The sequence below is a fragment of the Ovis canadensis genome, chromosome 3 (assembly GCF_042477335.2).
Source record: "Ovis canadensis isolate MfBH-ARS-UI-01 breed Bighorn chromosome 3, ARS-UI_OviCan_v2, whole genome shotgun sequence".
NCBI lineage: Eukaryota > Metazoa > Chordata > Mammalia > Artiodactyla > Bovidae > Ovis > Ovis canadensis.
In genome coordinates this window covers 222,382,212-222,408,333 of record NC_091247.1, presented here as the reverse complement: position 1 = coordinate 222,408,333, position 26,122 = coordinate 222,382,212, and the positions used below count along the sequence as shown (strand labels likewise).

The 26,122-nt window shown below is 53.8% G+C and overlaps 1 long non-coding RNA gene across 1 annotated transcript; it reads right to left on the bottom strand.

Moving 5' to 3' along the window:
- Positions 1 to 11,407: 11,407 nt before the first annotated feature.
- Positions 11,408 to 13,876, bottom strand: LOC138436116 (uncharacterized). The gene is made up of 2 exons (XR_011255341.1): positions 13,795 to 13,876; positions 11,408 to 13,703 (listed from the first exon to the last, which is right to left on the bottom strand). It is a non-coding gene; the product is annotated as an uncharacterized lncRNA (long non-coding RNA).
- Between the last annotated feature and the right edge of the window lie 12,246 nt (positions 13,877 to 26,122).

The window sequence follows — 26,122 nt, the reverse complement described above, 5'->3', positions numbered from 1 at the left end:
CAGCGCAAACTAGGGCGACCGCCTGGAAATTTCTGTTTGACCATTTTTGACAAAAACGGCCATTTCCTGTGCTCAGGCGGTTGTGAGTGCTGGTGAATGTAGGAATTCAGGTTTCTCAGGCCTTGTTCCAGGTACTGGAGGCACAGAGATGAGCGAGGACGGCCAGACCCTGTATTCAAGAGCCTAAGGCCAGTGGGCAGACAGGTAATTGCGGGTAAAAGGTGGCTGATGGCTCCAAGGAAGGCGTGGCAGACAGAGTAACTGCCCCCGCACCCCTCACCCCCACCCCACTGCCCAGGATAGCCAAGTCCTAATCCCTGGAATTTTGCCTTTGGAGCAAAAGGAATTCTCCAGATGTGATCACGAGATGGGAGATTAGCCTGGATCATCCATCAGGGCCCCATGGAATCACCAGGGTCTTTGTCAGAAGGAACAAGCTGAACCGCACACTTAGAAGCAGTTAAAATGACAACTGTCACGTTAGATCTGCTGCTGCTGCTGAGTCGCTTCAGTCGTGTCCTACTCTGTGCGACCCCATAGACGGCAGCCCACCAGGCTCCGCCGTCCCTGGGATTCTCCAGGCAATTCTAGAAAAGTAATAATGGAGTAAATCCCAAGTCATGGAATTGTATACTTTATTTATTCATATACTTATTTTGGCCACATGGAGGGCGGGGCTTGCGGCATCTTACTTCCCCAACCAGGGAGTGAACCTGTGGCCCCTGCTGTGGAAGTGCAGAGTCCTAACCACCGGACCGCCAGGGAATTCCCTTGGAACTGTATACTTTAAATGGGTGAATCGTATGGTATGTGAGTTACATCTCAATAAAGCTGTTTTTAAAAAACCAAATGGAGCGACAAAATACCCAAGCAGCACGCCTCAAAAATGTCAAGATCAGGAAAGACTGAGGAACATCACAGACGGGAGGGATGGAGGTGACAATGTCACATGGGATCCTGGACAGATTCTGGAACAGGGAAAGTACATTGGTGGTGAAGCTGGTGACATCTGAATAAAGTCTGCAGTTTACAGGGCTGTATATACGTTAACCATCTCATCCTCTCACCCTGTTCTCCTCCTACCGTCAAGCTTTCCCAGCATCTTTCCCAGGGTCTTTTCCAGTGAGTCAGCTCTTTACACCAGGTGGCCAAAGTATTAGAGCTTCAGCTTCAGCATCAGTCTTTCCAATGAATATTCAGGGTTGAGTTTCTTTGGGATTGACTGGTTTTGATTTCCTTGCAGTCCAAGGGACTATCAAGAGTCTTCTCCAACACCACAATTCAAAAGCACCAATTCTTTATGGTCCAACTCTCATATCCATACATGACTACTGGAAAAACCAAAGCTTTGACTATACGGATCTTTGTCAGCAAAGTAATTTCTCTGCTTTTTAATGCACTGTCTAGGTTTGTAACAGCTTTTCTTCCCAAACTGTAAGATTAAAAATTTATGTTGCTTTAAGTCATCACATTAGTAGCTATTTGTTACAGCAGCCACAGGAAGCTGATACCGAGGGTAAGGATAGATAATAATGACAGCCACAATAATGAACACTTAGGAAGGGCCCAGCACGGTTCTTGAAGCACTTTACATGTGTAAACTGAGTTGGTTGTCAAACACTCCTCAGTAGAGGGACTGTTATGGTATCCCCACTATACAGATGAGGTGCCTAAGGCACAGAGAGGTTAAGTAACTTGTTCAAGGTCACACAGCTGGGACGGCAGAGTGGGCTTCTAGTCCAGGTAGATGGCAGCTGAGTGTATGCGTGTAGCTGCTGCCCTCACTGCCTGGCTTCACCCTGGGTGTGAACTCTGACCCCGTTTGGCCCATGTTGAGACCTTTGAAAGAATCTGATTAATTTCACAACCATCCTATGGAGTAGATGTTTTCATCATTCTGTTTTACAGGTGAGGAGACTGAGGCCCACTGAAATGGAGCCCCTTGCCCAAGTCACAAGGACAAGGCTGGGCAGAGTTTCCTAAAGACGCTGCTGCTTCCAACTGGGGCCTTGGAGCCCCTTCCTGCCCCCTTCTCCACATTCCCTGTGCTCCCTGAATGGGACTGGCATCCTCGTTAAATGTCCCCACACCCCTGCCTGCCAGAGAGGGACATCCCGGCCCCATTGTTCAGGCCAGGAAGCCACCCCCTCCTTGATGGCCAGGGGAGGCGGTCTCTGGGGGGAAGAGTTCCTTCCCAGAGAGGTGAATGCTCCGGGAGCAGGCCCTGGCTGGGCCCAGGACGGAAGGCATACACTGGTCCTTTAAGGCCCAGGCCGGAGGTCACTGAGTCTCTTAAACTTTTCTAGCTGGGTGGACCTAGGACCAAGGGCAGCTGCTGACAGCAACTAGGGGAGGGGAGAAGAGGCTATTGTTTAAGGCATGGCCTCCTCCTCTGAACTCAGTTTTCTCAGCTGTAAAATGGGAGAGAGGGGCTGGGGCTCTGTAAGCCCCTGGCATCCTCTGGGCCCGTGACCCCAAGGATGCCTGCTTCCTGTTCATTGGTAAAACATAGTGAGCACCTATTGGGGCGCTCACACCATGACTTTTCCAGTTAAATCTCACAGTGCCTGGGAGCGAAGCATACCATTACAGTTTTTTATCTTTTCATTTTAAGAATCATTTTTGTCTATTAACATTTATTTTTATCTTTTGACTGTGCTGGGTCTTCACTGCTGCACGGGCTTTTTCTCGGGCTACTCTCTAGCTAAGGTGTGCGGGCTTCTCATTGTGGTGGCTTCTCCTGTGGAGGAACACAGGCCCCAGGGCATGCGGGCTTCAGCCGCTGCAGTTCCAGGGCTCCGGAGCACAGGCTCAGTAGTTGTGGTGCATGGGCTTAGCTGCCCAGTGGCATGTGGCATCTTCCCGGATCAGGGATCGAACCTGTGTCCTCTGCACTGGCAGGCGGATTCTTTACCACTGAGCCACCAGGGAAGCCTTGCAGTTGGTTTGAGAAGTGAGGAGGGAATTCCCTGGCGGGCCAGGGTTTAGGACTCAGTGCTTTCACTGCCTTGGGCCGTGGGGGTTTCCATCCCTGGTTGGCAACTAGGATCCCCATATGCTGTGGAAATGAAAGTGTTAGTTGCTTAGCTGTGTCCGATTCTTTGCGACCCCACGGACTGTAGCCCGCCAAGCCGGCCAGGCTCCTCCATTCATGGGATTTTCCAGGCATGAACCCTTAGTGGGTTGCCATGTCCTTCTCCAGGGGATCTTCCTGACCCAGGATTGAACCCAGGTCTCCTGCATTGCAGGCAGACTCTTTACCATCTGAGATACCAGGGAAGCCCCATATGCTACACAGCGTGGCAAAAAAAAAAAAGTGAGGAAAATGAAGTGCAGAGAGGTTAAGGAGTGCCCAAGCTCATCCATTTGGGGAGCTTAAAGCTGGGATATGCACCCAGGACTCAGACTCCTTGGGCTGTCGGAGGCCACCAGCCACGCCCTCTGTCCTGTAGTCACCACTCACTCTTCCTTTCTCTCTAACCTGCACTGAGGGGTGGGAGCTGGATTAGGGATTGGGGGTTGAAGAGTGAGCATCAGAGGGTGTGCCTTGTGAAAACTTAAGAACCCAGATGCTGCTGGTGCTCCAGTAACTCCTATCCTGCCAAGACCTGTGCTTTCTCTGGGATGGACCAGGGTTCAGGAGCCAGTTGCAAACTGCCCCAGGGTCAAGGAGGGCTTCCTGGAGAAGGTGGCATCTCAGCTGAGCAAGAGTAAGCATTAAGCAGGCAAAGGAAGGGGGAGAGGACCTTCTGGGCAGTGGGAAGCCCAGGTTCAGAGAAACAGGAAATATCCAACCTGCCTTGTCAACTCCCCTCCCCCTCCCCCTGGCCCATTTTCTCAGTACTGCTTCTTGGCCTGGGGATGCCTCTGAGCTCCCCCTGGCTGAGGCATGGCTGTTTGTCCACCTGGGGATCCTTCTGGTACCTGATAGCTTCTGCACTAAACTGTCAGCCAGGTGCAGTCGAGAGCCTGGACTTAGGAGCCCGACCACCCCATTTAGACCCCGCCTCTCGCTTGTAACTCTGTCACCTGCCTTGAGACTTGGCCTCCTTGTTACTGTCTCAGTGTTATTTACGATTGTTATCGTTCTTAGTCCCTCCAGCCCAGCTCACATCACGGAAGGCCCGTGGACTGCGCTTGTGCAGGAAGCACAGCTGAAGAGCCGAGCAGTGAGGGGCCAGGTGGCCGGGGTGGGGGGGTCTGGGCTGCAGCGGTCCCCAAGGACCATCTGGGAACCTGGCCCTGCCTGGCCAGGTCTGCAGAGTATTCAGGAGATGCCAGCAATCCAAGAACTCTCCAAATTTTTAAGGGAAGGTCAAATTTTAGAAAACAGTTAGGGGTCGAGAAAAACTGGGCTGGATTCTGCCCTTGAGGCTGCCAGATGTCACCCTCTGCCTCCTCAGCGCTGCTCCGATTCTGACAGGCCAATGAGCACCTTTTCTTGTTGGCACAGAGCCGAATGCCAGGGCAGTCTTCCTGTTAGCTCTTTCCCTCCATGCCTTTGGGATGGAAATGTCCTGAGGGCAGGGCTTTTTTCTGTTTTGCTCACTGCAGTACTGCGAGGACCTAGGCCTGTTCCTGGCATACAGGAGGTGCACCTCTTCTGCTGAGTGATTAGAGGAATGCGTGGTGGTGGAGGGAGGTGAGGTATCAGGGAAGGATGGTGGGCATAGCTGATTGGCTGAGTGACTGTGGACACTTCACGTCACCTCTTGGGGCCTCTCTTTGCTCTTCTGTAGAATGGATGGTGCTTAAGGCCTTTGGAAAGCAATTCGACCCAGTGTGCCAGAAATCTATATGACTCACTGACCCAGTAATTCCATTCCAGCCAAGGAGATATCCCTAAATATGGAAAAAGGAAAGCTTTATGTACAAAGATCTACCAAAATACATTATTTATAACATCGAAAAACTGGAAATAATGGAGATGTCCGACAATAAGGGAATGGCTAAATAAACTATGGAACTTCCACTTGACAAACTATTAGGCAGCCAATAAAAATGAGGTTCAGAGAAGAGGAAAAAGAAATGGGGTTACAGGGAGTGAAATAACCAGAAAAGTGCCCGTGATATAATGGCAAGTCAAAAAGGCAGGATACCACCGTTTTGTTTTTTTTCTTTTAATATACAGTATGACCTCAGCCAGGTTTAAAAAAAGGTTCCAAACAAAAAACTATAGAAGGAAATCCATCAAACCTTAACAATGATTGTCCTGGGTGGTGGGGCCGTGGGTGGTGATTTTTCTTCCTTATTTTGACTTTTCTGCATTTTTCAGGTTTTCATAAATGAGCATGTATTGTTGCTTCATTAAAAATGAAAAAGAATGTGAATTGGGAAGTGGGAGTTGATGCAGCCTAAAGTCTACCCAGGTCTCTGATAGGGAAGGTTACAGTCTCCTCCGGGGAATCAGAGAAGGTTCTGGGCTTGCGGTTGGCAACCCAAGTTCAGAACCAGGGATGTGTGTGTGTGTGACACTGGGCAAATCATTCCATTCCTTTGGGCTTCAGCTATGTCCCCTGTCAAATGGGGCCCGGTCCCTCACTTTACAGTAGCAAGAACAGGACAAGAACATGGCTTTCTCATGCCTTCCGAAACTCCAACTGAGTGAACCCAATGGTATCCTTATTAGCAGTTCCTGGGAAGGCCAGCTCTGCTTTCAGTCACCTTGGGAAGATGTCAGTGTCTTTGTTTGGAGTCCTTGGGAGTATTTTTGGGCCCCCAAGGTACAGATGTTCCTGACTCATTTTGGAAAGTCGACCGGGGGTAATTTCCAGAAACGCATCACTGTGTGGAGGAGGAACAGGGCCAGGGACTCAGAGTCCTGGGTTCTTGTCCTAGTTCTTCCTCCACTGCTGTGTGACCTTGGGCGAGTCACTCAGCCTTCCTAGCCTCAGCTTCCCCTTGCCACAGGCTCTGGACACAGGGGTCACTAAGACCCCTAAACTCCGTTCACTGGAGGCCCCCTCACCCCAGCCCTTAGGGGCAGGGACGCAGGACTCTGAGAGGCAGCCCCTTAGTGGCTGGGATCCCCAGAACCTCCCATGGGTGGCCTGTGACCTCATTTCTGGCCCACCATTCCCCGGGAGAGTGTGGGGGTAGGTGGGTGGTTTGGGGGGATATATCCCAGAGAGTGTCTTGAAGCTCAGTCCATGGGGTGGGATTACCCTCAGTGCCCACTGTCACATTTGACCCCTCAGAGGGTCCAGCAGGGGAGGAAGGGCAGAGGCTGCTTCAGGGTTGGTGGTGGGTATACAAGAAAGAACACCTGTGTATGCACAGCCAAAACATACAAGCGGGGTGCACCAGTTCTCAGCCAGGGGTGACAGTCACCCCATCCTTGTTGCCACGAGGGACCCCAGAACCTCAGTCCTGGACACTCGCAAGCCTCTGCTCTGACACACAGTGGAGATGTGCAACAAACCTGTCACACTCTCAGGCGCAGATCAAGGACATCGGCCCTGCTTACGGTCTAATTAACCTGAAGGTTAATGCGTGTCCAGGGCTTCCCATAGGAGCCATCACTGTGAATCTTCAGACCCGCTCCGTGAGATAGGCCCTGAAGCTCCTCAGCACTATCGATGGGGGACTGGAGAATCAGAGTGGTTAAGAAACTCGCCCGTGATCACACAGCTGGCATGGGCACAGGGCCAGGATTTGACCCCAGGCCGCCTGGCTTGAACTCACACTCGTGATTGTAATGCTTTGAGACCACTTAGCTTCTTCCAATTGCGGCTTTGGCAAATGCGAAGCCCAGCACAGGTCAGTGGTTTCCCATGTGTGCAAAGCCCAGACCGGCTCCAGACCTCTGGCTTTGGGGGATGGGGTCTTGACCCTTGAACTCGAGGGGATCTGTCTGTCATAGTCATCGTTGACTTCCGTGGCCAGCACAATGCTCAGCAAACAGGCCAGTGGCTAATGTGCCAAGTGGACCCGGATAATTTCTCTGTTTGTTCATTCACTTATCTGTCTGTCCACTAAGATCCTTCTTGATGCCAGGCCCTATGCCTGGCCCTAAGGTATAGAGATGAGCAAGATCCCTCTTCTGCTCATAACCCAGGGACTTCCAGGAGGCGGTAACAGCTGAGATGTGAGGAGGGAAGAAAGGGTGTTCTGGGCCCAAGGAATGGCTGATGCTTTTGGGGAACCCCCATGGTGTCTGGGAGGGCTGCTGAAAGGGAAGGAGAGCAGGCTGCCAGGGTCTGACCCTACTCGGGGGGGGCGGCCAGTGAGTGGGGGAGGGATGAGAAGGCAGTCACCCACTGACTGGGTGTCGGTCAGCTGCTCCGACCTCCGCCGTCCTCTCTGGAAGTCCAAGAGGGAGTGAGGCAGGGAAGATGCAGTTTAGGAAAGGATGCGGTTCCTGCCTTCCCGGGTCATAACTGGAAGGGGAAGTGGGGGCTGGGCTGGGGCTGGGCTGCAGCTGAGGTCACAAGGCAGGAGGGGTGGTGGCGGAGCAGCACCCTAGCTCGGGCCTGGGGGCTGGTGGGCAGTTCTGCAAGCGCTCCTCCGTCAGAGGCAGGAAGGGGAGAGGGAAGTGGACCCAGCACCGGGGCTCCTCTGACGGCATCTCCTGCCTCTGCTTCCTCACTCACTTCCCACTGGCCTTGCTGCTGTTTCTCCAATGCATCCCACTCCTTCCTACCTCAGGGCCTTTGCACCCGCTGTCCTCTCTGCCTGAAACGACTCTGTTCTCTCATCCATTCGCCTCTTAAGTATCACCTGCTTGACCCCTCTGCACGGCCCTGCCCCATCCCCAACCTCCTTCCCCATTGCAGCGCCACGTGATTGTACATTATTTCCTGCCATCTAACCACCTTGTGCTCACTTATTCACTGTTTCTTCTTCCCCTCAGGACATAAGCTCGGTAAGGACAGGATCGTGGTCTGTTCTGTTCATCACTGAATTCCCAGCTCCAAGCATACTACCTGGCACACAGTGGGCCCTCAACAACATAGCACTGGGCATTCACTATATGCCAGGCACCATCCTGTGGGCAGTAACTCATTTAATTCTGAACATGCCATGGGTGGTGGGCCAGTCCTGGATTGGTGGGGCCTGAAGCTGAATCATTCTTGAGATCTTTAATGTGATTAAGAACATGAAATAGGTGATATCCCTTACATGCAGAATCTTTAGAAAAAAAAACAGTACAAGTGAACTTCTTTGCAAAACAGATTCACAGACTTAGGGAACGAATTTATGGTTACCAGCCGGGGAAGGGTGGGTTTGGGGAGGGAGAGTTAGGGAGTTTGGAATTGCCATGTTCATACCGGTGTGTTTAAAATGGATGTGGGGGTGGGAGGGAGGTCCAAGAGGGAGGGGTTATAGTATACATAGAGCTGATTCACTCCATTGTACAGCAGAAAATAACAGAACATTGTAAAGCAATTATATGCCAATAAAAACAAGTTAATTTATTAAAAAACTAAAATGGATAACCAGCAAGGACCCACTGCTTAACAGGGAGCTCTGCTCAATATTATTTAACAAAATAAATGGGAAAAGACTTTGAAGAAGAATAGATACATACGCATGTACAACTGAGTTACTTTCTTGTTCACCTGAAACTAACACAACATAGTCAATCAGCTCTCAGTTCAGTTCAGTTCAGTCGCTCAGTCGTGTCCGCCTCTTTGCGACCCCATGAATCGCAGCACGCCAGGCCTCCCTGTCCATCACCAACTCCCAGAGTTCACTCAGACTCACGTCCCATCGAGTCCGTGATGCCATCCAGCCATCTCATCCTCTGTCGTCCCCTTCTCCTCCTGCCCCCAATCCCTCCCAGCATCAGAGTCTTTTCCAATGAGTCAGCTCTTCGCATGAGGTGGCCAAAGTACTGGAGCTTCAGCTTTAGCATCATTCCTTCCAAAGAACACCCAGGACTGATCTCCTTTAGGATGGACTGGTTGAATCTCCTTGCAGTCCAAGGGACTCTCAAAAGTCTTCTCCAACACCACAGTTCAAAAGCATCAATTCTTCAGCGCTCAGCTTTCTTCACAGTTCAACTATCACATCCATACATGACTACTGGAAAAACCATAGCCTTGACTAGATGGACTTTTGTTGGCAAAGTAATGTCTCTGGTTTTGAATAAGCTATCTAGCTTCGTCATAACTTTTCTACCAAGGAGTAAGCGTCTTTCCATTTCATGGCTGAAATCACCATCTGCAGTGATTTTGGAGCCCCCAAAATAAAGTCTGACACTGTTTCCACTGTTTCCCCATCTATTTCCCATGAAGCGATGGGACCGGATGCCATGATCTTCGTTTTCTGAATGTTGAGCTTTAAGCCAACTTTTTCACTCTCCTCTTTCACTTTCATCAAGAGGTTTTTTAGTTCCTCTTCACTTTCTGCCATAAGGGTGGTGTCATCTGCATATCTGAGGTGATTGATATTCCTCCTGGCAATCTTGATTCCAGCTTGTGCTTCTCCCAGCCCAGCGTTTCTCATGATGTACTCTGCATATACGTTAACTAAGCAGGGTGACAATATACAGCCTTGACATACTCCTTTTCCTATTTGGAACCAGTCTGTTGTTTCATGTCCAGTTCTAACTGTTGCTTCCTGACCTGCATACAGATTTCTCAAGAGGCTGGTCAGGTGGTCTGGTATTCCCATCTCTTTCAGAATTTTCCGCAGTTTCTTGTGATCCACACAGTCAAAGGCTTTGGTATAGTCAATAAAGCAGAAATAGATGTTTTTCTGGAACTCTCTTGCTTTTTTGATGATCCAGCGGATGTTGGCAATTTGATCTCTGGTTCCTCTGCCTTTTCTAAAACCAGCTTGAACATCAGGAAGTTCACGGTTCACATATTGCTAAAGCCTGGCTTGGAGAATTTTGAGCAGTATTTTCCTAGCATGTGAGATGCATGCAATTGTGTGGAACTCTACTCCAATATAAAATAAAAAAAGTTTTTAAAAAAGAATAGGGAATAGGAATGTTGCCTTGGATGGGGCCATGCAGCTGAGGGGTGCTGGGGCTTAAAGCTCATTTGTCACAGGGCAAATGTGCTGCCTCTAGGGTGGAAGATTATTCCTATGTTACACTTGAGGACACTGAGGCATGCAGATGAAGTAACTCGCCCCTAGGCTTGCAAGGGGAAGCCCTGTGATTTGAACTCAGGAAGTCTGTATTTGAAGACTCCAGAAGGTTTCGATGTTTTAAAGCTTTTACATTTGTTGACCACATAAATGACTAGTTAGCCTTCAACAAATGATTTACCTTCTCAGGCCTCAGTCTCCTCATTTGGACCATGCGGATGTGCCCTGGATGGGCAGGAGGGCAGCTCAATGCCTCTTCTTTTATCCTCTTAACTATCAGGGGTTTTAGTCAAGTGGAAGGATTCTGGAGTCATTCATTCACTCACGCATTCTTTTGTTCATTCAATAGACATCAAAACTCTGCGTGCCAGGCCTTGAACTAGGCAGCGAGGACACAGCAGTGAAAACAGAACTTGATCTTAGGTTTCCCTGGTGGTCCAGTGGTTAAGAATCCGACTACCGATGCAGCGGATACAGGTTCAGTCCCTGGTCTGGGAAGATTTCACAGGCTATGGAGCAGCTAAGCCCATGCGCCACAACTACTGAGCCGGAATGCCCTAGAACCCATGCATCACAAGAGAGAAGCCACCGTAATGAGAAGCCTGCACACTGAAGAAAGAGCAGTCTGCACTTGCCGCAACTAGAGAAAGCCTGAGCCCAGCAATGAAGACCCAGTGCAGCCAAAAATTAAAAAAAAAAAAAGATAGAAGAAAACAACAACAAGAAAAAAACAAAGTTGCTCTTGGCAGGGCGCTCCTGTGACAATGAAGGCACAGGCCAAAAATGGAGACATAAGTTCTCATCATTATCAGGAGGTGGAAATTCAATGGAGAAGAATGAAGCAGGGAGAGGATGGGGAGTTCTGGGGGCACATGGCGGCCGGGGCCCTCCCTGAGTAGGTGGCACTGGGGGTGAGAGCTGAAGCGGTGAGGGAGTGAGCCAGGCAGACCTCAGGAGGAAAAGTCATCCTAGGTGGGAGGAATCACACGGGCAGTGGCTCTGGGAAACGGCTGAGCTTGACGAGTTTGGGGAAACAGCTGAAGTGGAGTAAAGGAGGGGAAAGTTGGGAGGGTGGAGGTCAGAGAGGTCATGGAGGCAGGTCATGGAGAGCCTGTGGGTCGCTGTCAAGACTTGAGGGAGAGGGGAGCCAAAGGAGGGCTCTGAGCAGGTGTCCTGGCTCCACGGGTTCACTCCAGCTGCTGTGCAGACCAGAACGCAGGGTCCAGGGCAGAAGCAGGGAGAACAGTCAGGAGGCTGCTGAGTGGTCCAGGCAAGAGGCGATGGGGGGCCCAGATTAGGGTGGTGTGGGTGGAGAGGTGAGAAGCAGCTGGATTCTAGATTATTTTGAATCATGAGTCCCACAAGATTTGCAATGGGTTGTGTTTATTTTTTTTAATTGAAGGATAATTGCTTTACAAAATTGGTTCCATTTCTGCCATCCATCAACATGAGGGTTGTTTTTTAATTAGCCACATAACCAACCAACCCCACACTTTACGCGGCTTAAAACAACAAGAATCATCTTACTGTTTTTCATAGTTTCTATGGGTCATGAATTTGGAATGGGCTTGGCTAGGTGGTCTGGCTTGGGGTCCCTCATGCAGCTGCAGCCAGTGGCTGCAGTCGGCTGGCTGGGCATCTCTCCCCTCCTCCTATTCTCTCTGGACCCTTCTACTTGGTCTATGTGGGCTGGCTGGGCTTCCTCCCAGCATGGTGGTGGCTCAGTGCTCCAGAGGTGAGTGTCCTAGGAGAACCAAGTGGAAGCTACATCGCATTTTCTGACCTCGCTCAGAAACCACAGAGCTTTGCATCTGCAAATTCCAAGGCTCTCTAGATTGGAGGAGGGGGAACACAGGCGGATGCGTCTCCTTGGGGGGGAGGTCGAGGTTGTGCTGTAAGGAGAGCATGTCACAAACTGAAGAAACTGTGTTTGGGTGCTGTCACTGCAACAAGACCAAATCACTCGGCCTCTTCACACCTCTGCATCCTCATGTTAGAAGGAGCATCGGATACCAGCTGCATCCTAAGGCTGGGATTCCTTCCACATGCACCACGCCTCTCACAGGGTTGGGTCTAGGGACCAAGGCCTACCCTGCCTCCTTCTCACCAAACATGTTGGTTCCACTCTGTGCAGCCTGGAGAGAAGAACTTCTCCACAGAGAAGAAGATGCAAACAGCAAAGTTTGGAGTAACTGTGCCTCTCTGCGGCTGTTAACTCAGCGCCATCTGCTTGGGCTGCCCTCCTTGTGCAAGCACAGGTGTGCTTACGTGCACACCCACGGACTCAGGTGCCTGTGAGCATCTTTCTCTCTCCAGGCAAGCCAGCAACACCCCCTGAACTCCTGCTTCATGACGGCCCCCTCGCCCTCTGGTCAGCTGCTCCAGCAGGAAGCCTCGCCTCTGCTGCTACAGCCGGAAGCTCACCTGGCCCTGAGGGTTCCTCTCAAGCCCTCCACCTTTCCTCCACCCTTCACCTCCACCCTCCTCGGCCCTCCTTACCAGGACCCATGCAACAGCAGGTGTCATCTCCTCCACGGCAGGCGTGATCACATCACACAGCTTATGCGGCATTCTGGAAAGTTCAACATTATCATACTAGAAGGCAGGCCAGTGCTTGCCTGGGGCCAAGGGTGAAAGTCACTAAGGAGGGGCTGAAGGAACCTTTAGGATGAGGAATTAATCTTGGTCCTGATGGAGGTGGTGCTTACACCACTGTATACGTTTGAGTTTGACAACTGGCGACTTCCATTGTGAGTGCATGATACCTCAGTAGGGCTGACAACAAAACCATCCATCCACGTGCTTGTTGAGCACCTACTGTGTGTCTGGCACTGGTCTAGGCACTGAGGCAGCAGACAAAACAGACAAAATCTCGGTCTTCCCTGGTGGCTTGTAATGCAGGAGGCGCGAGTTCAGTCCCTGGGTGGGGAAGATCCCCTGGAGGAGGAGATGGCAACCCACTCCAGTACTCTCGCCTGAAAAGTCCCATGGACAGAGGAGCCTGGGGGGGCTACAGTCCAAAAGGTAGCAAAGAGTCGGACATGGCTGAGCGCGTGCACGTTCACGAGTGCAGGCAGAAGGCAGATACAGCAACTACGGGGGCTATAGCGGGCAGAAGTGCTACGGGGACTGTCAAAGCAGCCTGGGGGACGGGACAGACAGCCCGTGTTGAGGCGGCAGTGACCTGTGTCCTTCTCCAGCACCCTCTCCTAGACATCGCCCTTTGAGGCTGCTCCCCAGTGGCCAGGGGCAGGGCTAGACTGTGGCAGTGGGGTCCCAGTAGGAGGAGATGCCAGTGGGTGGAGACGTGTGGATGTACCTGGACACACGCATGTCCACACGTGGTTAGAGCTGATGTGAATCAAGCACGTCCTCTCTCAATTTTTATCTCAATCTTCCCAAGAACTCTTTGAGACATGTACTGTCTTGATTCCATTTTACAGATGGGGACTAAGTGGGTAGTTGCCCCACCTAAAGTCTGAGCCTGATCATAGAGAGCGGGGATCTGAAGCCAGGCTGTCTGGCTCTGGGGTTTGGTGTCTATGGCTCTTCACCCAGACCAGTGGGCACTGGGGACGACTGTTTCCAGTGACTCCTGCCCATCCAGAGGCCCTGTGACCCGTGCGTCTGCAGCACCTCGGAGCTCACAACCTTCTCCCAGCCTGAAATGGGAGGAGGGTCGGTTAATTATCCTTGTTTTGCAGAAGAGGAAACTGAGGGAGAAACGTGGTTCTGGGTCTCTCTCAAGGTCACCTGGGGGTTGATGGCGCGACCAGACCCCGCATCCACGACTTCCGATCCATTGGTCTTGCCCTGCCCTCTGGGTGTGGTGCTGCCAGTCACTGCCCAGTTCAAATCCTCCTGCTGAACAGGCTCGGGAATTTTCTGGAAAGCTGGGAGCAGAGCGAGGGGTGAGGGGACAGTAACGGATCAAGGGCGGGAAGGGTAGCCTTTCTGAGGACGCAGAGAGGGTTCTGGGGTGGGGCAGGGATCGGAGCCAGCCCACTGTGAGGAGCCAGATGTCCTGGGCTCCGCAGGGACTCTAGGGACTGGACCCTGGGGGGGAACCCAAGAATAGCATCTGTGCCTCATCCAGGCCTGTCTGGTGGGGGTGGCTCATCCCAGCTGGGGTGGGGAACAGGGACTGTGAAGGACTCTGGAATCCAGACCCCCAAGGGAGAGCAGGATCAAGGCCAGGGGCGAGAGAAACCCGAGCAGGCCCTGTGCCCTCGTCGGTGGGAGGGCCATGTCCCCTTGGCACCTGTCTGGGGGTGCGGAGTGCTGGCCCAGGAAGCGTGGCTTCCAGCCCATCCTTGCACTCTGTCCTCTGCAGGAGGCCGTGCCCGGCCAGGCATTGTTTGCAGGTATAAAAATAAAGGCATCTTGGCCTGGGCCCTGCTGGCAGAGGGAAGGAGGGGGCAGCCCTGGCCCAGGCCTGAAGGGCATCTGGCTAGAAAAGGAGCCTCACCCAGCTCCGCCACCAGCAAAGCTGGGCACATGGGGGGTCCCCAGAGAATCTCCGGCCCCTTGGCTTCTCTTGCCACGAGAGGCACAGGAGCGTGGGTGGGTGTCTGGGTGCTGGCTGCCCTCTCCTCACTCTAGTCACTCAAATCTGTCTCTGACCTTCACCAGAGGCTTCCAACAACCTGAGGCCACTGGGGTATACCAGATTCCCCAAGACTCTCTTTCCCCTACCAGCTGATAACAGTGACAACCATATCTTGATAACCTGGTGGGGGGAGGCACTATTATTATTTATTACCATTGGATAAGTAAGGCAATCGAGGCTCAGAGAGCTTAGTAACTTGGAAAAGGCCACACAGCTGGTCAGCGGAGGAGCCAGGACCATAAGCAGGGACCGCACTGCCCCGTGCCGCTCCCGAGCGCCGCCTCTCCTGGTCTCTGGTCCCGTCACAGCAGAGAAGCTTCCTAGTTCCCCACAGTGGCCAGGGGATGCGGGGATAGGGAGGCTGATCAGGAGCGGGGAGAGGAGGGGGAAACCGACAGACAAGGAGCGCTGGAGGGTGCTAGGCCCTTGGAGTGGGGTGAAATAAAAGTCACTCCGTCGCGTCTGACTGTTTGCAACCCCATGGACTGTACAGTCCATGGAATTCTCCAGGCCAGAATACTGGAGTGTGTAGCCTTTCCCTTCTCCAGGGGATCTTCCCTACCCAGGGATCAAATCCAGGTCTCCCGCGTTGCAGGCAGATTCTTTACCAGCTGAGCCACAAGGGAAGTCCAGGAGTGGGGTGGGGGGGTTCCTTATTACATTCTCACACCAAGTTCTTGTGCAGGAGGAAGCGTGTCTATTTTGCAGATGAGGAAACCGAGGCCCAGAAAGTCCACCACTGTCAAGATAAGATTTGATCCCAGATCAGCTTCTGTCCAAAGCACTGTTCCTCGATCCTGGTATAATAGGAATCTCACAGAGCACGGTCTCCCCTCACCCTCAGCTGGGATCCAGGGTAAAGCTAGAGGATGTGGGCTTGGAGGGAAGAGTGGGATGGGGGCACCGTTCCTAGGGAACTGGCTTCCTTGCTCCTGGAGGGATGGTGAGTAGACAGTCAGCGGGTCAGCAGTTCATGGGAGCTAGGGGTTGGGGGGCAGCTCCAACGTGGGATGTTCCCCACCTGGGAAGTGGCAGGCAGGGCCCAGCCCTCCCCTGGCTCCCGGCGGACAGCTCCCCATTCCAGACAAGATCTGGTGATCCCCCATCCGCCCCCGTAGCCCTCACCAAGGTTGGCACGCTGTTGCTGGCACCAGAAAACGACATTCCAGAGGCCCCCCAACAACTCCCTGCCAACCCCAGATTCTTGGCAGAGCAGGAGAGCGGGGGCTTCTGGGAGGGGAGAGGGTTATGGTGGGAGGGGCCTGGCCATCCCCCAGGGACTGCACATCTCCAGTTGGCTCACCTTTCCCCAGGCTGGATCCTGGGTAGGGCCCACAACTCAGCCTACAGACTGGGAGAGCTGGGCTGAGGGCAGCATCTCAGACAAGACGCTCTTTTCAGGTGTCAAGTCCCTCTTACTAACTCCTATTAAAGGTTATCCAGGCAGAGCGCCAACTTGCTGTGTGACCTTGGGCAAGACACATACTCTCTCTGGGCCTCAGAGACCCATGAGGCCTGAAGCAGGTGAATCTTGAAGATGCCCTCTAGCAAATGGTTTTTCTTATGCCGAGATGCTACGGCTTCAGCATCCTCTCTGGTCTCTCTGTTATCCCACCTCTACACAGCAACCAACAGATTCTCTTAAATTTTCGAGTCAGGCACGTGACTCCCTTGCTCATCTCCCGGCGGGGGGGTGGGGTGGGGAGGGGACCGCCTCTCACATGGGAATGTCACCCCGCTTCTTCCTCACATAGCCCCTGCTGTCTCCTGATCCCACCCCTTCCCACCCCATCCCTCCTGGGATGGTCTCCTGGCCTCCTGACAGCCCCAGCCTGGCAACCTGACCAGTTTCTTCCCTCCAGGCCATCTGCCACCCCTGCCTCTCCTCTGGCCTGGGGGGCTTGGCCCCACCCAGATCTTCGAATAGTTCATTCTGATCATCCAAGACTCAGCTCAAATGCCACCTCTCGAGAGGCCTTCCCTGACCCCTTTCTCTGAACAAGGGCCCTCCGCTCACATTTCATGAGCCCATCTCTTTGATTTCTTTTCCTTCATAACACGTGTCATGACAGAAAGGATCTTGGCCATTCATTGTTTACTCCGCTGATTCCCGTTCTTCCTCTGATCTGTCTACTCCAGGAGGGCAGGGTTACCTTTTCTTCCACACTGGGCCCAGCACAGAGCACTCACTCAATATACCTTTTTTTAGGTGGGCCATGCCCCACAGCATGGTGGATCTTAGTTCCCGGACCAGGGATTGAACCCGTGCCCCCTGCATTGCAATCTCAGAGTCTTAACCACTGAACCACCAGGGAAGCCCCATCAATACATCTTTTTTGAATGGATGATGATGAAACTCTGTGTTTCTTCCAATATGTCTAGGCCTCTGGGTTGTCAATGGGAGCTTCTTCCCTGGGTGCTCACTGCTCTTTCCCTCTGTGGTGGACTTCCCCAGCTCAGGCTGGTGGTAAAGTTCCTGGGGACTCAGCTCTGGGCAAAGCAGCCTGAGGGGGAAGGAGGGAGGGAGGAAGAGAAGGAGGGAGGAGGAAGAGAAGGAGGGAGGAGGAAGAGAAGGAGGGAGGGAGGACTTATGATCCCTGGTCTCAAGGCATCTCATTCCCCAACAGCAAGAGCACAGCGCTGGACCTGGAAACCCCCTCAGTCTGGCTGCTGGGGCAAGCGGTTCCGGGGTGACCTCATCGCCTTGAAAGGAGGGCAGCAGGGGCAGGAAGCAGAGGACGCATCAGATGGGCTAAATTTAGAGCGTTTGATTCAGCCCAGGCAGGACAATATTCCTGGAGTCCCCATTGTTTGTAACGGGCCAGAGGGCAGGCGGTCCACTGAATGGCTGGGTCTGAGCCATGCCAAGCTGTCTGGGCCTGCAGGGGTGGGGGGCGGTGGTGGGGTGGCCCCCGGCCTGCTGGAGGAGAAGCCAGGCCAAGGGTCAGCAGGGCAGAGCTGGGGTGGAGGCTGGCGGTGGTGGGGGTGCCGATACTAGGGGTGCTACCCTTGGGATTAAGGCCAAAGGTGAGAAGGAGGGGTGCCTCACAGTTGAGAAGAGGGGGCTCTGGGCGGCCCTGATCACAGCCGTTCAGTTGTGCGATGCTCTTCACAGCCAAGACACAATCAGTCCTCCCCACAGCTCTGCCATCTTCTAGTTAGGGGTGGGGCTCGGATCTAAGGCGTGAGTTGCTGATCGCCACGCAGACGGCCCCAGTCCTGACTTCCATCCTGGATCCACAGCAATCAGCTGTGCCCCAGCCCGCATCCTCCCACCAGGACAAGTACTGTGCGCCTTCGCTCCAGCGTGGCCCTCTCCCCAGCGGGCCAGGCAGCCACAGGGCTCCGCCTGCGCACAGGCTCCAGAACCTGTTGCCATGGCAACATGGGGTCCAGGCCTGCCCTGCTCTGGAGAGGAGCCTGAAGCTGAGGACTTCCTTGGGTGAGCAGGTGTGTGTTGAGGGGGAGGGTGGCCACAGCTAGGGCTGCCTTCTGACCCCCATCTGCCAGAACCCGGGACTGAGCCAGCAGCCTGGCCAGGCTGCCCCCGGGCTGGTCACACTGGCTAAGCCGGGATCCGTGAGGGTGTCCTGTTTCTGCACCCACGCCTCATGTCCACCCCGAGGTCAGGCAGCCAGAGGAGGAGGACAGGGACTGTCCTTGGTTCAGGGCCACCCTGGTGGGGGAAGGTTCAGTAGGCCAAGTGTCCAGGAGCCTTGGGCTCTTGTCTAAGCCCCGATCGCCCACCCTGCACATCCCCCGGAGGCCCAGGGAGCTCATTGGGCCACCTGCCTTGGAGATGGGGGGAGGGGGACCAGAAGTTCCAGCAGACCTGCTCTTCCAGCTGACTGAGACAGGGAAAGGGAGAGGACCCCGGGCTTCCGTGCTCAGAATGGCCCCTGGCCTCCATCCTCTTCCCAGCTCAGGGAGGACCTCGGGAATGAAGTCCACCCAGCCCACCCTGCCCCACGTTCCAAATGGGTGAGCTGAGGGTCTGAGCTAGGAGGAGGCTTGTCTGAGACCATGCGGGGGAGAGTAGCTTCCCCCATTCTCCTGAGCTCTGCCCACTGCGGGTCTCCAGGCACCAGCTCTCTGCCGGCAGCCCCACTGCCCTGCCCGGAGCAGCGGCCCAAGGCTGTTCACTGCTTCTCTTGATTTCACATCATGACTCACGTTATCATGTTCTCAGGAGCTGAGTAACCACCTGAGTTATTTATACCCTGGCTAAGCAGGCTTCCTTCCCTCCTCCCAGAACCCAGGCTGGGAGGACAAGTGGGGGTGGGGAGGAACCTGGGTGGGGGATGTGGACTGGGAAAAGGCAGCTGAGGTCCCCCTCCCCCCACCATATCCCCTCCCTTAGGGTACCACCCCCATAGAGCGCCCAAAAATAGCGGTGCCTGTCCCAGCACAACAGGATGGGCCTGGATCTATGGCATCGATTTATAGGTATTATGATGGTTTGGGGAGGGGGGAATTCCTTTCCCGAGCGAGTCACCCGTCTGGAAAAATAAAGAAGGAAAAAGCTGAAATTTTTTCCTTCCATCAAAACAGGAAGGAGCTGGGAGAGGTGGGGGATGGACGGAGAGATGAAGGGTGGAGGCCGAGATGCATCCTCCACCCTGTGGTGGTCTTCTGGGAGGGGAGCCCCCCGGCCGGCACCTGCACGCAGGGCCCCAGGGGCACTAGGGCTGGTGCCGCGTGTCCCCCGTGTGGGACATCCCTGGCTGCCCCAGGCATTTTTGTCCTCTCTGACCCCCGGGCCCATGTGCCTTCATGGACATAGTACACAGATGCTGATATGCACAAGACCCGTGTCCCCTTGGTCCCCTCTCACACCCGTCACATGTCCATCCCAGCAATCCCCTCCAAATCCCACGGGAGAAAAGGTCTTCCTCTGGGTGAATGGGACTTGGGGAAGGGTCTGCCTTTCTGACCTTTGTTTTTCCCTCCCATTGAGGACTGCCCTGGAAATCCTGTGACTTCAGCTCAGATCTGGCTTTGCTCCAACTCCAAGGGGCAGGGCAATCTAAGGGAAGTCAATTTCCCTCTCTGAGCCTCAGTTTTCTCATCTGTAAGGAGGGTATGGTCTTCTCCATGGTGCTTCCCTCTGGGGCAAATTGCTGGGACCAAGTTTTCCAAGTCAGGGGACTGACAACCACAGCCCCCGTTTACTCAGCGTGCTCTCTGTGCTAAGCACCTACATCCAGTCACTAGATTAACCCCCCTGACCAAACAAGGTATGTTCCAGAATCACCCTCATCTATGGCCCAGAGGGCAAGGACCACCTGAGGGTCACACGGCTGGGATGTGGTAGAGGTTGGTTGTGAACTCTGGGTTCCTCAGCATGGTTCATATCCAAGGAAAATGAAGGAGCACCCAAAAGAGGAGGGGGAGGAGGGGGAGGGGGAGGAGTGGAGAAAGGGGGAGAAGGAGGAGGGAGTGGGGAGGAAGGGGGAGGGGGAGGGTAAGAGGACAAGGTGGCCCAGCTTCCTTGGGTCTCGCGTTCCTGCTGGGTCCATCAGTGACAACCCCGTGGCTACAGCAGGGATGTGCCCGGTGACAGGCAGCCTTATGCCCCCTGCGTGGTGGTTACTATTAAGACGATTAGTCACTCCCGCCGGGCTGCCCTCTGTTTGCTTGTTGACTTATATAAGCACCACCCGAGGGTGTTTGCACAGTTGTCTCGGTCTTTCTGTCTTCCACCTGCCTGCCTCAGCCTGTAAGCCCCTCAAGGGCAGGGGGCTCCAGAGAGGTGAGCTGACAGTGCAACGCCCGATTCTGTATGAGGACAACTCCCAGGCACCACACAGGCCACGTCTGCGCACACTCCCCACTGTCAGGTTGTGTTGGGACCCCAGTCGACAGGTGAACACTCTGAGACCTTGCACTGCTCTCCTCCATGCCCAGCGCCAGACTGGCCCAGGACGGCCACCCCAGCAGGTCCAGCCCTGAAGCCCAATGCACTGGACGACATCTGACTTGGCTGCCTCCCGATCATGTGAATTAGGGAAGTCACATGATCTCTCCAGGACTCAGTTTTCTTGTCTGTAGAATGGGGATAATACACTTTGCTGTCCCTGGATTGTCGAGTGGTTCAGGGGTTTAGCCATGATATCACAATGTCGGACCCTTCTGGACCCATGCTTTAGAGCAGGGCTCCTCAGACTGTGCACATGGCTCACCAGGGTCTTTCCAAAATGCAGATTCTCATTCAGCAAGTCTAGGGTTGGCCTGGCACTATGCATTTCTGACAAGCTCCCGAGGATATGGCTGCTGGTCGGTGGGGTGGGCCACATTGCGGGAGGTAACGGTGGAGAGCTAGACCTCAATGCAAACTGAGCAAGTATGTGGTGCCAACACATCGTTGCTCCTGTCCAATCCTCAGAGCAGCCCTGCAAGGCAAGTGTGCCTATCTCAGTGTTCAGATGAGGAAAGCGAGGCTCAGAGAGGCCAATGCCCTGCCCAGGGACACACAGCTAGTAACTGGCACCTGCAGGGTCTCAAAGGCAGACCTGCAGGGCTTACCCAGCAGGGTCCTTGTCTATCAATCTTGAAGCCACATCAGACCTTCTCCCAAAGGGGTACTTCCTAATGGCGGTGGGGGAGATGGGGGTGTGGGTGAGTAAGCTGAGGCAGAGAGAGAGGAAGACCAGGACTGGACCATGTATACCTCCTATGTGCATTTCCTTTCTCGAATCCTCTAGGGTCCACTGCCCAGCACGTGGCAGCATCATTCATGAGAGTGTGAGGTTTCTTTAGCCAGGGGTCCAGACCAATGCCCACCAGAGGGCCCTCGCTAGAGAGCTGTGGAGCTGGGCCAGAATCTGTGGGTGAGTGAGGGTGGGGCCCAGGTGGTCTGGGCACTTATGTGTCTTCCTCTTTGCCTGGCCTGGCAGATGGGTGTAGACATCCAGAGAGTGAAGCTGGCCCCGGTTGCCCAGGTTCAAATCCCAGCCCTGCCCTTCCTCATCCCTGCCCTGGTGGAACTGCACCAGATCTTGGTGTTCCCATCTGTAAAATGAGGTGATCACGGCTCCTCTCTTGGGGCTTAACTGAGTCAGTACACCTGAAGGGCTTGGAGCAAGCTGCCAAGGAAGTGAGTGCCACGTAGACATTTGTTCTCATGAATGTTGATGAAAAATCTCTGGCTTTTCCCCTGCAGCTGGCTTCCCATCGGCAGGTCCATTATGTTTCCTGCAGTGACAAATACACTCCCCTGGAAAGCTGGTGAGGGTTTGTCTGCTGTTGCAGGTGTACCCCACCCAGGGGGCTGTCTGCTACCTGCCTATCCCCTCCTTTCCAGAATTCCTAGTCAAATCTTCAGCACCCAGTGGCCAGGACACCCTGATTCGGAAAGGGCTGGCTAACCCGGATCAAGAAGGCGGCTCCCCACCTGGGGGCCCACTGCGCCTGGCCCCCCCCACCCCGCCCTGCCCGGCCTCCTTCATCTGGCTTGTGTGATGTGTTTACTTTTCTATGTGTAAAGTGACATGAAACGCTGGGCAGCTGTGATCCAGGCCACACAGGGAGACATCATGTATCAGGGTGATGGCAAGAGTGTGGGCTTTGGCATGACAGCCCTGGATTCAAATTCTGGCACGGAGACTTCCTTGCTGGGTGACACCAGGCAAGCTAGTGTCTCTCTGACCTTCAGTGCCCCCTCCTCCAGGTATGAAAACTATGATAAGAGCACCAGCCCTCTGGGAAGCGGGTAAGGACTCTGCCAGTCGTGTTCGTTTGCTGCTGAAAGGGTGACCTTTGCTGTACTTCTCTCAATGCTGTCAGTTTAGGTAAAGCTCTGGCTCAGGGCGAATGCTCCGGAAGCGAGGCTGTCTCAGTGATCAGGGCGCTCCAGGACCAGCAGGTGAGCAGCAAAAGGTGCAGCGAGAGCCGACCAGGTGCCAGACGGGGCTTGTCTCCCGGTCTGTCTGGCCCGGGTCCCTCACCCTGGGGGGCTTTACTCCATTTCCAGCCAGCTTCCAGGACAGGTACATCAGAGCTGCCCGTCCAAACATCCTCTTCCTTGTCTGGAGACTGGAGGAGCTAAAAATGCATTGCCTTGGCCCTGGGTAAACAAACACGATGCTTCCCTTGCTTTTGTCTACAGGACACAAGGCCCAAGGCCGCGAAGGCAGTGTGGTGGGCTGCTCCAGGCTTCCCTAGGCCTGCCGGGGCAGAGGTGGTGGTGGGGGGCAGGTATCTGTCTCTCTGCCTTCTTGGGGTCTCTCCTGCCTCCCTCACAGCCTCAATGGCCTGAGCTTCAACCAGGGTGGGTGGTGTCTAACAGGACTGGTGAAGGCACTATGTGAGGACAAGTCCCCCCCATCCAGGTCACATGCTGTGGCCTCCCCAGCTGTGGGCCCCTAGCCCTGCCTCTGGAGTTCACCAGTGGGTGTGTGTGTGCACACGCGTGTGCAGCTTAGAGTGATGATAATGCACACAGGGACGACTGATGACACCGCTGGACTACCTGCCCCTGCTCTCCACACTGAAGATGTATTACCTCATTTGACTCTATAAGGTAATTACGATCACCATTCACGTTTTACAGATGAGGAAACCAAGGCTCAGAACAGTGGGGTGACTTGTTGAAGGTCACGAGCTAATACATGGTAAAGCGGGGCTTCGAACGCAGGCAGTTCTTGCAGGGAAGCCTTGTCCGCTGCCCTTGCTAAGTCTCAGTTTCCTCCTCTGTAAAATGAGCACACACAATGTAACATTTCCCTCTCCAGGTGATTGTGGGGGCAAGGCAAGGGCAAAGGCCTTGCCAGCAGGGAGGCAGGGGACTGGCCAGTTAGGGGGTCTGGGGGAGCCGATGGCAGCTACAGGGCGCAGGGGCAGAGGACACACTTGGCCATCACTCAGCTCGGGCTAGGGTCTCAGGCCATTTGTAGCCTGGTCTTGGACCATCCCCAGCTTGACGCTCCAGTTCCTCTTCCATCAAGCTGGGAAAAGCCAACTTGCCTGGCAGGGGTACTTCCAGGGCTCCCTCTGCAGAGCAGGAATACCCAGACACACCATTCCCATCCTTCTGGACTTGGGGGCGCCTGAGGGTGGGCTTGAATCCAACTCCTTCCTCAGCCCCTGGTCCCCACTCCCATGGTATGAGATGCTTTCAATGGCTGAGGGTTTAGCTTGCTCTAAACAGTCCCCAATGCCCCCAGCTTTGGGCAGGCCCCCTCCAGCACCTATTTGAGGGCTTCAGCTGCTCAGTTTTCCACTTGGGTCAGACCTATTTGGGGTGAGGGGGAATGAGAATTATGGGAGTGTGGCCTCCACCCATCATAATCCACTCCCAGCCCTCCTGGAAAGCCTGATTCCTCAGCGGTCCCAGGGCCAAAGATGGGCTGGGTGCTGCAAGGGGGTGCCCCTCAGGTATCTTGTGCATCTCAGTTTAGAGGCTCATGGTCCAAGCTCCCTCCCCAACTTTTTCCACCATTCCGATGGAACCAACAGGCCAGGAAGAAACAGGTAAGATCTTGACTCATTTATTTGTTTCTTCAGCAGATATTTATTGAGCAACTACTGTACTGCAGGAGCTGAAATGGGTGTCAGTCTAGCACCAGACCGATAAAAAAGGGCAATGACAATACCATGGTGTTCCCTGGTGGCTCAGATGGTAAAGAGTCTGCGTGCAACGCAGGAAACCTGGGTTCAATCCCTGGGATGGGAAGATCCCCTGGAGAAGGATATGGCTACCCGCTCCAGTATTCTTGCCTGGAGAATCCCATGGACAGAGGAGACTGGTGGGCTACAGTCCATGGGGTCGCAAAGAGTCAGACACAACTAAGTGACTAACACGTCCACTTTCAATACTATGGAGGACATGCTGTGGGAACCCAGAGTAAGCACCAAGCCTGGGTGCTTCCTGGAGGAGGTGTTGGTTAAGCCCAGCCTGTCAAGAGAAAAAGTAGGAGGTGTTCTTCCCCCTCCCTGCCACGCCCACACTGATATGGTGCTTGCTGCAGGAAAGGGCTCTGCTCAGCATGACATTCAGGGCCATGTGCCATGTGGTCCCTGCTGCCTCTGCTGTGGTCCCTGTCTTGCCACTTCTAACCAGTGTGCAAAGCCATCTTGGACTGGAATGATTTATGCCTCCCTAACTCAAGAGCCTGGCGGTCCCAGAGTGCCAGGGCTGGCTCTCCTTCCTGATTCCATTTCCCAGTGTTTCACACAGGGCCTGCATGCAGTAGGTGCTCAACGATGCTGCTCCCAGTAGCCTTCTCCCATCACATCCCCCTTCTGAGGCTGAGCTGTGTGCGCTCCTTTTGCGCTCCTACAGCACGCTGTACTTAAGTCAGAACTCATATTGGTACAGCATTCTCAGTTGGCAAGGTGCTTTTGCAGGGGTTTGTGTGTTTGATTTGGTGTGTTTTGTTTGGTGTTTGTGTGTTTGAAGCTCATCAAAGCCCTATGTAAGAAGTGCCGTTGCAGTCATCGCCATCACCTGCCAGGACGCAGCCCAGCATGGTGGTTTAAGCAAATGTGTGAGCGCAGCAGCTGGATGACCTGAATTCAAGTTCTGACTCCACTGATATGTGACCTTGAACTCTGTGGTTATGTGACCTTGCTTCACTGACTCCATGTATAATACAGGAGCAAACATATCTCCCTGGAGCATTGAAGATCATATGCAGAGTAAGAAGAACACTACCAGCCATAAGGACACCTCAGTCATAACAGTAGCTATTGTCAGTTATAAAGAAGGATACAGAAGGTCAAGGTCAAGTTCACCTAGCTGTCCAGTGCAGCAGGGTTTTATCTCTAAGTCTGCAGACTTCAAATCTTGGGTTTGGGGATTATCTTCTCATCTTCCCCACCCTGTCCCCCTTGTCACCCTGTCTCCTAATTAATCTGTTCACGCCTCTGTCTGTCCTTCCACATGGGGTTCTTCCAGAGCAGTATCAGCACCAAGCCGTCTCCCCAGTGGCCGGACGGTGCCTGGCCACCGGGGGACTGTGTTGAAGGAATGATGCATTCCATGTACCAGGCATCCTGCTCTGTGCTTCCACATGGATTATTTTATCTGTGCCTCCAGACCACTCTATGAAGTAGATAACAATTCTTCTACAACTGTCTTGAGCTCCAATAAAGCACTTATCGGTCTGGATATATGTGAATACTTGTGAATTCATCACACCCAGCCAAGACGACAAATGTTTCCACCCCCCATCCCCAAAATGTCCCATGCTTCTTGGAAATCCCTCCCTCCCTCCAATTGTAGATTTCTCTCCAGTTTTGAGATAGGGAAGGAAATCGAGGGACTGAGAAGTTAGACTTCCCAGAGACACTTGGTCAGCAAGTGGCCACGCCAGTATTTGAACCAAGATGACCTGTCCCCGGCCAAGCTGCCTTGGCGGTAATGGGAAGAGGGTGGGAGCATGTGGTGGTCTGTAGAGATGTCCTCCCTCCTCACCGCCCCTGCTCACTCAGGCCCAAGAAGACAATCTAGGAAGAGACGGTGGGTGCGTC